The 13,606-nt window shown below is 44.5% G+C and overlaps 1 protein-coding gene across 2 annotated transcripts in view; it reads left to right on the top strand.

Moving 5' to 3' along the window:
• The first annotated feature begins 493 nt into the window (after positions 1–493).
• The window catches only part of WASF3 (WASP family member 3), a 154,871-nt gene continuing 141,758 nt past the window's right edge, over positions 494–13,606 (top strand). The window contains exon 1 of one of the 2 annotated variants that reach the window (XM_034758713.1): positions 494–573. The gene's annotated coding sequence lies outside the window, so the exon portion shown is untranslated. The remainder of the gene's footprint in view (positions 574–13,606) is intronic. The other variant, XM_034758714.1, reaches the window with a different exon arrangement.

Below are 13,606 nucleotides of genomic sequence, written 5' to 3'. Positions count from 1 at the left end.
TGTGTGTGGGGTGACTCTGGCCACTGGGGGGCTGCTAACTGTCCGGGGGGAGGGGCTGCTGTGTGTGTTGTGGTGAGAGGTCCTGGTAACTGTGCGGGGGGGGGGGGGGGGGGTGTGGGTGTGTGTGTGTGGTGAGAGGTCCTGGTAATGGTGCGGGGGGGCTGCTAACTGTGTGCGTGGGGAGAAGAACGGACTGTGCTGGGATCCCTTAGGGCCTCCCACCTTTGTGCACGGTGGGGGGAACCGCGGGAAAGACGTCCTCCTCCCCCTTCCCACAGGGTCCACTCCCCACGCAGGTCACTCAGGGCTCCCTGCTGAGACCAGTTGAGTGACAGGCCGCCTCTCTCCCCCCGCCTCCGGCTTCCCCATTGGCCATCCGCGCACGCCAATCATTTTGGTGCGCGCGCGAATTCTGAGTCCTATTGGTGAACCTTGCCCCGCCCCCTCGGCTTGCGGGTGAGTGGGCGTGTCTTGGGGCGGGCCGCCAGTGGTGGGGGTCTCGGACACGGGGCAAGCCGAGAGTAGTCGTACGCACGGCCGCTGCCTACGGAGGCGGATGAGGGGCGGCGCGAGGTGAGTGCGGGTGGCGCGCGCCCCGGCCGGGGGTGGGGGCCCGGCGACCCAGAACGCGCATCTTTCGCGGCGGGTACTGGGGGTTGTCCCGATCCCCCCTCCCCCCCGCGTGAGTGACCAGCTGCCGCCGAGGTAGACTCCGCAAGGGGCGGCAGTTTGGTCCCGCCCCGCCTGCCCGGGGAGATAATCCCCCTCATCCCCCTGCCGGCCCCACTCCCCTCCCTCCCTTCTGGAGCGGGTGGGGCTGTGAGGGGCGCCCCCCGTCTCCCCCGAGGCCGCTGCTTTGGGTTCCCCGCCCGCTGAGGGGCGAGAGCTGTGGGGAGAGCGGAGCTGGATCCCGGGCTCCGGCTGAGGGAAAGGGGGACCCCGGCCAAACGCTTCGCTGCGCCCCGCGGTTACAGAGTGCCCGTGAGCCCGCCCTGCGGACACCCCGCCAGGAAGGGCGGGGGGGGATAATAGTGTAACCCCCCATCCCCCTCCGTCCCCATCCCGGCCACTCTCGCACGCTGAACGCCGCCCAGGCATCTGCCACACGCCGAGCCGGTGCCCCTCACTGCGGCCAGCGCTCGTGACTCTGCCCCCCGGGAGGTGCTGCCCATTGCCCGCTGGCTCCCCTCACACTCGTTATTTCTGAGTTCTGAAATAGGTTTTGTTTCCTAAAATGCGCATTTGAGATGTCCCTAAACTGCCTCTCCAGACTTCTCAAAAGCGACCTGTGGCTTTATCTGAGCAGTTGGTTTTTAGAAATCTGTTTCTTTTTTGTGTGGGAGGAAGTGTGGTTTAGTGGCTAGAGTACAAAAGGCTAGTTTGGCTTCTGATTTCTATCTCTACCACCAGCTTATTATATGTCTTTAGCTTATTTACTTAGCTCCTTTGAAGTTAGAGGCAATACTTAACAGGAATCTAATTTGTCCCTTAAAGGCACACGGATGTCTCTAAATCTAGGCAATTTAAAAAAAGTTTAAATATTCCTTCTGTCAGCTTTTGTGGTTTTGCAGTTGCATTTCCTTTTAAAAAATACTTTTCTCTTTGTGCCTTGCTGTGTGAAAGATCTATTCAAAAATCTAGGAGACAAATAGACCATGCAGGAGAGCTATGAACTCAATATACCCAGTGTTGTCAAATGCAGAAGATAAACTGAAAAAATTGAGGAATACTTTTTCCTCTCATTTTTCACATGTAGTAGTAGTAGTAGTAGTAGGTGTTACTTGTAACAAAAGTAGTTTAAAAACTTTCACAGAAGTTGTGATTAAAAAAAAAAGTTGAATGTTTATTTCTAAAAATAGCAGTGTGGACCTTGCAGCTGGCTCCTACTGAGACTTGGGGCTGGTCTATGCTACCGTGTAAGTAGATGTGATTTACATCACTTATGGGTGTGAAAGAGCCACCCCGCCCCGAGTGCTGCAAGTTACATCGACTTAAGCGCTGTCCATACTGTTGCTATGTAGGTGGGAGGTGCTCTCCCACCAAGATGCTCTCCTGCTGACATAGCTTCCGCCTCTGCAGAGATGGAGTAATTATGCTGATGGGAGAGGACTGTCCTGTCGGCATAGCTAGTCTTCACCAGATGTGCTGCAGCTGAACAGTTGCATCGGTGCAGTTGGGCTGATGTAGCATCGTAGTGTAGACTTGCCCTTAGACTAGCTACCTGAGCGCAGACCTCTGGGGTTGGACCACTGGAGCCAGAACATCCATGCTGCTATTTTTAGCATGGTATCTCAAGCCCTATTAGTGCAAGTTTGTCTACTGCACTGGGCAGCTTGATCCCACTGTAGTATAGACATATTCTCCGTGCCTCAGTTTTTTCATCTGTGAAATGTGGCTAATACTTAACTACAACAATGTTGGACATAGCGATAAGATTTCTGGGTAGAAGTGTTGTGTAAGTTTTTCAGTTCCGCACTGAAAAATTATAGTTGATTTAATAAAATAGCCTTTTGATTACATTTTTCTTGTTCGTATGTTGCATAAGGTTGGCTTCCAAATTATTGCATTGTGATTCCTCTGATTTTATTTTTTTTAAACAATTTCATGATCCTGCAAGCTCTGATGCACATGCATGAGATACTATGGATAAGGTCTGCTGTCAACAGCCCTGCTTCTCAGGCACAATAGGATTGTCTACCCCAAAGATAGACTTTTCTGTGCAGGACGTGGCTTTCTTGTAGGGTGGTTCCAGAACTGCAGAATGAAATCATCCAGCATCTGAGACCCACCGCAAACTTCATTTACCACCTTCTGCTCCAAGTGCAAAGCACTCTTGCTCAACCTTGTCTTTATTAATATAAACACATGATACATGTAAGCATGGTGTTCATTTACTAAATAATACAGAATCCTCACACAGTTTTCCATTATGGGGAGAAAGAAGGAAGAACTGCATGTGACAGATGCTAGTCATGTTGCTTAATACATTTCTGGATGACACTCATGCTATGTTTAGGAGGACAGTGTAAGTACCTCAGTAGAATAGACTCTTTTAAGGAGATTTTTGAAGGCGCTAATGGTAGTTAGGCACCTAATTGCCATTGACAGTCAGTGAGAGTTAGGTGCCTAACTGTTGCCTGTGTCTTTGAAAATCTTCCCTTTGACGTTTAGGGCTTCTGCCCTGAGACTTGATCTTGCTCCAATTTAAGTTAATGGGTGTAGGATAGTGTGTGTCCTGATTCCCTGAGCTACTGGTAGGGATTTTAAAAAAAAGTTGTGTAGTGCATGCAGTCAGATCTCTGTGTTGGTTCTAAATCCTCCCACAGTATGCTTTCCCAAATCTCCCTCTCCAGCTTGTGGGAAGGGGTGGGCAAGAAGTATTTTTGCAGTTCTGCTGGCTAGTACTCTGCTCTTGCAGTAGTGTCTCTGCTTGGTGTCTACATACCACTGTGCTGTATGTTGAAACAGGTTGCATAGTACTTCAGTTTTTTGTTTTTTAACAGGCTACATTAATCCATATTTCACAATATAGTGCCCGTCAAGTTTTTGAAAATGGTAGCACCGCTGGTATGAACAGTGTGAACATAGTTCAATATCCTGTGCAGCCAATTCACAGCTATTGTAAGTGGTGAGTTATGCCACTTATGCCAGTAATATATTATATTTTGGGTGTTCAGCATGCTTTGGTACAATGATGTTGATCTCTGTTGATCCTCTCAATGCCAGCAGGACATTCTTCATGAGAAGTAGGAAATCTGGGGCTCATTGTTTTAATTGATATTTCTGACATCTAGTAAGTAGTCTTAAGTTTAGGGATCTGGATACGTTCTCTGTGTTTAGAGAGATCAGTACACCTCTACCCCGATATAACACTGTGTCTTCAGGAGCCAAAAAATCTTGCTGTGTTATAGGTGAAACCGCATTATATCGAATTTGCTTTGATCCGCTGGAGTACGCAGCACCGCCCCCCCCCCCCCCCGAGCGCTGCTTTATCGCGTTATATCTGAATTCATGTTATATCGGGCCATGTTATATCGGGGTAGAAGTGTATATGAATGTGCGTTTTCCAGACAATTGATTTTGTTTATTGTTCTATGGATTGTAGTGGTGCTTGGAGGGCCCCATTGTGTGAGGAACTGGTCAAACACAGAGCAAGAGACAGTCCCAAAGCTTGTCAGTAAATCCTTAAACTGACACACCATACTTAATTTTACCCATTTCACAAATCAGACTGGCTCTAAAATAAACTTAATGTTACTTGAACTTAGTAATTTTTATGTAGTCATACCTGGTAAAGGTCTAGATCAGGGATCGGCAACTTTTGACACGTGGCCTGCCAGAGTAAGCACCCTGGCTGGCCGTGGCGTGCCGGTTTGTTTACCTGCCGCGTCCGCAGGTTTGGCCGATCGCGGCTCCCACTGGCCGTGGTTCGCCGCTCCGGGCCAATGGGGGCGGCGGGAAGTGGCGGCCAGCACGTCCCTTGGCCCATGCTGCTTCCCGCAGCCCCCATTGGCCTGGAGTGGCAAACCGCAGCCAGTGGGAGCCACAAACGGCTGAACCTGTGGACGCGGCAGGTAAACAAATGGGCCCGGCCTGCCAGGGTGCTTACCCTGGTGGGCCGTGTGCCAGAGGTTGCCGATCCCTGTTCTAGATTCAGCTTTTTTCAAAAATCTTTAATTTCTACTTCATGGAAGTTTTTAGTTTTCTCAATACTTCAGGGATTTGTCTTTACTGATATCTATATCTATCTATCTATATAATCAGCTCCCACTCATTGTAATAGATGTGTGTAGTATCAGAATAAGGGTCTTGGAATAATTTGAATGTTTATATAGGGTTAAGAATAGCTGTGTTAAGTCCAGCAGCACTTCTAGGCAACACATATTGAAAACAATTTTCTTTCTGCATATTAATGATGGATTTTTATTGGACTTATTTGACTAGGCATAACTTGGAAAAGTAACAATTTTTGATGTTTAAAATTTATATATTTTAAGGTGGCAAGATATTAAGGATTGCTTACTAAGTAACTATTTTAGGTCAAATCATTTAAGTTTTAGCACAATGACACACGTGAACTATTAAGCCTAAAACACAAGATATGTCATTTACATATTGCCAAAGTAATTGTTTTAAAAATGTAGTGGCTTTTTTGTGAGTACTGATAGTCTGTCATATGTAGGGGAACAACTTCCTTTACAAGCCTGTGGAGGTTTTTGAGTTTGCTAGGATCTTAGTTCTACATTGAACTATCTGAAAGAACTTCAACAGAATGCTGATGCTTCAGAATGGGCTTTGTATGAAATGGGCTAAGCATTAGCTTCACATTTTGTCTTGGAGTTGGGCAGCATAGAAATAGTTTCTTTATAGTTTGTAGATTAATACTGATTCTTCAGATATTTGGGCATTTTTTTTAACTTTTTAAATATGAGGTGACATCTGAAACAAATGCTGGTAATTGGGAGAGAGAGTGTATGTACAGATGCAGAAAGTATCATTGACATCTGTTCTGAGTTCATACTCTGCAGACATCACTGTTGATTTAAAAAAAAGTAAGGGCTAGTGGGGGTGGACAGGCTGGGGCAGGGTTGAATGGGAGTGGAGGCACAGGGCCACGGGGGAGGTAGTGCAGGGCCACATGGTGATGGGTGTGTGTGTGTGTGCAGAGCTACATAGGAACGGGGTGACTGGGTGGGGGCACAGACACATGGGGGAAGGGGGTACAGGGAAAGATAGGGACAGGGGAGTGGCTGGGTGGGGTCACAGACACATGGGGTTGGAGGGGGGGGGGGGGGAGGGACACATGGACGGGGGTGCAAGGACACATGAGCACAGGGGTAGATGTGCCTGACTGAATGGGAAAGGCTAGGGGTCAGCCAGGGTCTGTGTGGGTGTAGCTCCCTAACAATCGCTTCTACCCCCCCCCCCCCCCAAAAAAAAAGTGTTCCATACTTTTCTCACCCATACCCAACAACCTTCCAAGTTCACACCCAGGCTCCTTCCCAGCAATTTACTTCCCTCTCCCTCAGCTCCTCCGTTACCCCTGATTCCCCCAAGCCTTTGTACTGCTTCTGAAGGGTACGGGAAATATGGTTCTGTATTGTAGTTTAAATGAATTATTATTTAGAGTTCTGTATTATTACGCCTAGTAAGGAATCTAAAAAGTGTCAAATGTCAAAAAACATTTCCTGAATCTTTTTTGTTGTCTGTATTGTTTCAAAATACCTGTCAGCAACTATGTCTGTAATAAATGACCAAAAATAATTGAAACTGGTGTTATTTTAACAAATAAAATATGCAGAATTTTAAGTGTGCAGAATTTTTAATTTTTTTTGTTTCCGAACTTTTAATTTTTTGGTGCAGAATTCCCTCAGGAGTAGATTATGTTAGCAAATGAGTGGTGACTTGGTGATATTCTCTAGTTGGTGTGGATGCATCAACTAGCAGGCAAAAATTCAAAAACAGTCTGGGTTATGCTACTACAATAACTACATCAGTAATGAAAAAGCAACCAGTGTAGTAAGGCCAACTTTTTGTGATCTGTGTTACAGATCAAGTTGTGTATCTGACTTAAGGGCTGCTTTTTTTGTTTTGTTTTGTTCCACCTTACTGGTTACTTTATATAATGTTGCAAAACTTATTTCTCCTTTAGATATTATAGGTTCCTGCTCTTTCCTGGAATGCATAAATGACACAAAACCCCATGTATCAAATCTGGATTTGTCAAAGTAATTTTTCCTTTCTGTCCACATCCAGATAGACACTTTGACATTATTTGGCAGTGACTGAAATATATAGAGAGAGTGCATACAACACGTGCCTAATGTTTCACTTATTTTTAATTTTTTTTGTATAAAGAATGAGTGTAAGAATTTCAAAAATGTTTACTTTCAGTTTATTGCCTTTAAAGAGAGATTATCAATTGAAGATGTAATTAATATTACGGAGGCGCACTCTCAGCTCTATAGTTAAGGTTCAGTTGAGTTTTGCACTCAAAGTAGGGGTTCAGTCACTTTGTGTGGAAAAATAGTTTGCTCCCCAAAATTGCAGCAACTTACTCTTTGAATATAGAATGAGTTTTCTCAGAATGTAGAAGTAAACCTGTATAAGTTGCAGTTACTTTTTCAAAATTAAATCCTTTAAGAAATATAGCATCCTGAATCAGCCTTTTTTTTTTTTTTTTTTTTTTTGGTTGTTTTCCCCCAAGTGATCTCAGCTTAGGTGATGTTTACACACAAATTGGCAGAACTAAATCTGCAATTGTGATTTATGTATATCAATGTTTGTGATCTCACAGCTTATGAAACTGATTTTTAAAGATAGCTACATATTTTTCCCCCTTCATGGTATCATTATAGGGCAGAGTTGAGAATAGTTAGGTCAACCAAACAATCATTTCTAATATGTTTTGTGTGTGGACATATGCTTTTTTTTTTTTTTTTTTTTTTAAAAGAGTAAAAACAATATTTTCAGCTGAGTCGTCTGTCAGTTCTTGTTTTACAATTGCATTTTTTGTTTTTGTTTTTTAAAATGTTTTCTCTCCTTTGCTTGCTTACCGAAAGGATCCACATAAATGGGGGACTCCATGGGAGTGTGCATGGAAAACAGTGGAAGTGATATCAAATGCACAACGTAAAGAAACTGAAAAATAGCTTTTCTCTAATCTTATTCACCTTGTATTCTTCTGTTACTTGTGGCTTCAGTGGGTAAAATATTTCAGACAATTGTAACTTATAATTTAATGGACTGCTAAACTTAAAGTTGTGTAAAGTAAAATGTTTCTATATTCTTTACAATATCTAGTTTTTTACTTTTCTACCTTGCAACTGTCTTCTTCAATCTGTTCTTCCTTGTATCTAGAAGTTATGAGTCATTGTTTGACAGCATTGTCATGTGTCTCTTGCCTGGCTGTGAGCACATGCAATACTCAGATTGCTCTTGGACCATATACATTTCAAAATCATTTCATGTGGTTGTCACATTTTCATTTTCAGCTATTTAAACAAACTGCCCCACCCCTAAAAATTTCTGTTGACAAAGAAAGCAAGAAGAGGAGACTTGATGGATTGGATTTTTATTAATGGGATATAGGGCTTTACTTCACTGCATTGTTAGCCTGAGTTTGTATACTCGACTAGCTCGAGTGGAGTATTTCTAGTTTGAGTAAGCTCGAGTGGAGTATTTCTAGTTTGAGTAAGCGCAGCCACATTGGAAAGGGTAACTCGAGCCATCCTGGAGTTACTGAATGCACACTGACCCGGTACTGACTTGAGTGGAGGTGCTTCCTTTTTTTTGTGGACCTCTGCCCTATTCAGACTCTTAGTTTTGGACTAAGAACAGCAGTGGACCCAGAATTTCCACGTGAGGAAAGGCACCTTCTTGGAACTGTGCAATGAGCTTTTCCCAGCCATTTGGTGCCAGGACATGCAGGTCAGTTCAGAAGCTTTTCCCATCTGGAAGTTGACTACCTCAGACAGTTACAAGTCAATGACTAATCACTTTGGTACTGGCAAGTAAACAGTCTGTGCTGTGGTGATAGAGAGGTCTGCAAGACAGAAATAATTGGTTCACCAATGGGTAGTTAAGATTACTAATATCCTTGACATATAGTAGCAGGCTTTGAATGCATGGACTTTCTGACCTGTGCTGGAGCCGTTGATGGCACATGCCCATTATTTGCCCTCCATCCCCTCTGACTTTCCTCTCCTTCCCCTTCCCCCCCAAGGGTGCCTATGATTGTCAACTGCAAAGGGTACTACTCCATTGTTTTGCAGGTTTTGATGGACTACAGAGGGCTATTCAGTATAATTTTGTGGGGTTCATGGCAAAGTGCATGATACCAGGGTATTCTGAAGATCAGGCCTTTTTTGAATTGGGACAAACGGGAATTTACAATTAAAATGGATGTCAGTCTGTGCCCACTGTTTTTTGAGAGATCCAGTCTACTCTCTACTGCCTTAGCTCATTAAGCTGTGCCTTGACATGAGAGCACCTGACAGAAGAAGGTTCAGTCACACCCTGTGCAGTATGATTGTAGCCAACTGAATGCCAGATGGTGCTGACTACAGAACTGGTTGACTGCAGTGGCGTCTATAATGCCATTCATGTCAATGGGAGTATGTTGTGTTCTGGGCGGGCTTACTTTGGAGGGGATACGTTGGCCCAGTCTGGGGAGATAATTGTGCTTCTTTACAGACTTCCTGCAAGCAGCCAGACTGTGCTCTAACTGGTGTTAGATGTAGGCTTGGAGGGAGAAATGGAGGAATGGGAAAATTAGATGGATATAGAGCAGTAATCTGCTCAGTGTACCTATATAGGAAAACAACCTGTGCATGTATTGTGAAGATGATTGTGCAATAAAGTATCTGTTGTGAAGTTCCTCTCCCTCTTTGTTGCTGTCCAAGTAGTCTTTCAAAGGGATTGAACAAAGAGAATGTAATCAAAGTGAATAATATTAGCAGTCCAGCTGTCTTAACAAGGTGCTGTGCACATAAACGTGGTAGCTGCAAGGCGTACAGTACAGTGTCACATGCATGGGAAGTGCATATGGTTAGGGTACCTATCATCACTCCACTGTGCCTGCAAGAGGTGGAGTGTGTTGGGTAAAGCTGCTCCTGGTCATTTCCATCTAGGGGCTGGTTAACCACCTCACCCAGAAGTAACTGGCTGCAGGTCATGATAGCCTGGAGGGGAGTTCATAACAGCAGGTGGTATGTTGTTATGGTACTTGCTGATCATGATGCCCAGCATGCACCTCACGCTGATGCAGACAGTCCTGCTGTCTCATGGCACAGTCATGGGCAATGTACTTGGCCACCCTCTGCAGCATCCTCTCAGCTTCAGCCAGGGATTGCCATTCCTGGTCCAGCATGTCTTTCAGAAGCTTGAGCTTTGTGCCAAAGTGCCTGGATTTTTATTAATGGAATATAGGGCTTTACTACACTGCTCCTTCCAGACTTCAGCGGTGTATTTAGGGGAAACTTTTTTTTTGTCCATTCTGAGCACATGGGAGGATGTGGTATTCACCTGGCAACTTATTAAAGTCCCTTTCCTGCTGCTTCTGATGTTCTGGACTGTGGACTGATGGTCCAGTGGCTTTCTGGGGGCTGGGTTGCACTTGGGCAATATGTGCCTATAAAGCACACCGATAGTACATAACTTTTCTGCCTAAGGTTAAAAAAAAAAAAAGGAAAAATTTCTTCTCTTTAACTTTTTTCTGCATCAGAGCAATGCAAAAATTGCAACTTCTGTCTCAAGGGCATGTAATTCCTTCCATAACTGAAATTCTCCACTTTGTAGCTGGTGGATTCCAAGGTTCCTGTCCATCCTAACAAAGGCAAGTGTTTTACATTTATTAACCCAGCCCCCCCATTCCTTACCAAAAAAGGGCTTAAAGAGCATGAGTGAGTAGTGAGGGAGGCCTGGAATACCAGAACAATACTAGTGATGCTCCTAACATTATTTCATGCTGTGATGGCATTGGAAGATATTTATTTGCTTGAGTTTCTTCTGTGGAAATAAGGGGAGGAGAGAAGTTTCCCTCCTGAGGCCTGGAATAACCATCCACCTGTGTCCTGGACCTGTTCTGTCATCTCTTGTCTGAGGAGCAAATTAATGACTGGCAGGGAATGGTGAGCTACAAGGGAGGATGTGGAAAATTTACTGTGCCTAGAAACTTCAAAGACCATTTGGAAACCCTTTTCATAGATTGATAGATTCTAAGCCCAGAAGGGACCATTGTTATCATCCAGTCTGACCTGTATAGCACAGGACATAGGACTTCACCCAAATAATTCCTAGAGTACATCTTTTAGAAAAAATATGCAATCTTGATTTAAAATTGTTAATGATGGAGAATCTGCCACAGTAAATTATTCCAATGGCTAATTATTCATTGTTAAATTCAGTCTGGAAATAAGGTGTAAATGTATCTAGCTTAAATTGTCAGCCTTTGGTCATGTTATACCTTTTCTCTGTTAGATTGAAGAGCCCGTTATCAAATATTTATTCCTCATGTAGATATTTATAGACTGTAATCAAGTCAACCCTTAAACTTCTCTTTGTTAAGCTAAGCAAATTGTGCTCCTTGAGTCTCATTATCATGTTTTCTGACCCTTTAATCATTCCTGTGGCTCCTCTCTGAACCCTCTTCAACTTACCAACATCTGTCTTGAATTGTGGGCTCCAGAACTGGATGTGGTATTCCAGCACCAGTGCCAAATACAGAGGTAAAATAACCTCTCTACACCTACTCGAGGTTCCCCTGTTGATGCATCCAAGGATTGCAGTAGCCCTTTTGGTCACAGTAGGAGCTCATGTTCAGCTGTTTATCCACCACAACCACCAAATCTTTTTCAGTGTCAGTGCTTGCCAGGATAGAGTCCCGTCTTCCCCCCCCCCCCCCCCATGTACGTATGGCCTATGTTCTTTGTTTCCAGAAGCATACATTTACACTTGGCTGCATTGAAATGCATATTTTTTGCTTGCACCCAGTTTACCAGTCTAGATCACTCTGAATCAGTTCTCTTCATCCAGCTCTTTTAAAACTCTCTTGGATGCAAGTTATCTGATCTGCTGATTTTAAAAATTTCTAACTTTAGTAGCTTCTGTTTAACTTCTACTCCTGAGGGAATTCTGTGCCAAAAAATAACACCCCTCCCACCGAATCTGTACACAATATTTTAAAATTTTACATATTTTACTTGTCGATTAAATGCGGAGGCTCTAGCATGGCAGTGGGGAGCACAGGCTACTGGCTACATGGAGGTGGAGAGATCACCCTGCAGCCCTCCTCTCCCCCTGGAACACGGACCCTAATGCAGCACAAGGTCTGGGTTTGCTCAGAAACACGTGGGGCCCTGCCCCTCCACACCAAGTGCACCAAGATAGTAAGCAAGAGGGACAGTCTTACCTGTATGCCCAGCTCTGGCTACCAATCCATGTGTGGGGCAAGCAGGCTCAGCCTGGCAGGATCCAAGTGTGGAGGAGCTTAGCGTGGGTGTGTGGGGGGGTATCCAGGTGTGGGGTGAGAGGATTCTGAGTGGGGAAATCTGGGTGCAGATGGCTCTGTGGGGTGTCTGGGTGCAGGACGGTTGAGGCTCTGTGGGGAGCATCTGGGTATGGGGGGGGTCTGGATGCATAGTGGTTGGGCAGATGAGGGAGCAGCTCTCCATACAGTGACCCCTCCCCTGCGGCAGAGGAAAAATGGGGGCAGGAAGCTGGGGGAGATTGGAGCTTCCTGCTGCCGGGAGGTTTCTGGGGGTTGGAATGGGTCTGATTTGGCCCCAGCCACTCCTTGCAGTCCTGTCCTGTCCTCCCCAAGCCAGGACTAGCAGCTGAGCCTAGCACAGGGTAGAAACCATTGGCAGGGACATCCCCAGCCTCCCTGCATTGATTTACCTCTCCACTGGCTGCTCCGGGCTCCCAAAATGACACATCTGTGCTGCTGGGGAGGGGTGCGTGAACGCTCTTGCGACTTCCCTGTTGTTTTCTGCGGGGAAGCAAAGAAATCTGCAGGGGACATGAATTCTGCACATACACAGTGGCGTAGAATTCCCCCAGGAGTGATCTTCCAGAGATACTAGTGGAATGGAAAGAGTGTGATCACCATATGATGAGACTATATCATCTGTTTTTGTTTCCCCAAATACAGAACAGAAATATTTATTGAACACTTCTGCCTTTCCTGCATCGTTGTTGATAATTCTGCCATTTCCTGCTAGTAGTAGACCAATACTGTTGTCAGGATTCTTTTTGTTCCTAATATATGGAAAAAAAACCCTCCTTATTGTCTTTAACTCTGCTGGCTGTAGAGTTCTCCTTGTGTCCCGTGGTTCCTCTTTTTATTTTCTACAATTCCTAACTTCTGATTTATGTTCATTACTTGCAACTTCCTTTTTCTTCCATGTGTTTTTTATATACACCTCTACCCCGATATAACGCTGTCCTCAGGAGCCAAAAAATCTTACCGCGTGAAACTGGGTGAAACTGCGTTATATTGAACTTGCTTTGATCCGCTGGAGTGCTCAGCCCCGCCCCCACCAGAGCGCTGCTTTACTGCGTTCTATCCAAATTCGTGTTATATCTGGTTGAGTTATATCGTGGTAGAGGTGTGTATATATAAAAAATAAAAAACCCCACACATGTATGTATATATAATTTGGTTTTTAGAGCTGCCTTCATGTCCCCTCTAAACCAAGTTGGTTTTTAGTCAGCATAGCCTTCTTCCTTGATTGTGGCTTTTTGGGCATCTGGTAAGGTGTTTGTAAATGATTGCCAATTATCATTCACATTTTTCTGATTAAATTCTTTTTCGCAGCTGATTTAGCTTGTAATTGTTTTCAGCTTAGTGAAATTGACCCTATTAAAGTTCCAAGTATATATATTATTGGACTTTATTCTTCTTCCACATTATAAATGTGATCAAGTCATAGTCACTTGTACTTAAACTAGCATTAACTTTTAGATCTGTAATCAGTTCTTCCTTTGTCTGTTAGGACAAGGTCTAATATAGAATTCCTCTGTGTTGGCTGCCAGAGTTATTGAGTTAGGTAATTGTCATAATGTTTGGAAATTCCAAGGACGTTTTTACACTGGCAGCATGAGA

The sequence above is a fragment of the Trachemys scripta genome, chromosome 1 (assembly GCF_013100865.1).
Source record: "Trachemys scripta elegans isolate TJP31775 chromosome 1, CAS_Tse_1.0, whole genome shotgun sequence".
NCBI lineage: Eukaryota > Metazoa > Chordata > Testudines > Emydidae > Trachemys > Trachemys scripta.
This window is presented reverse-complemented; position numbering and strand designations above follow the sequence as displayed.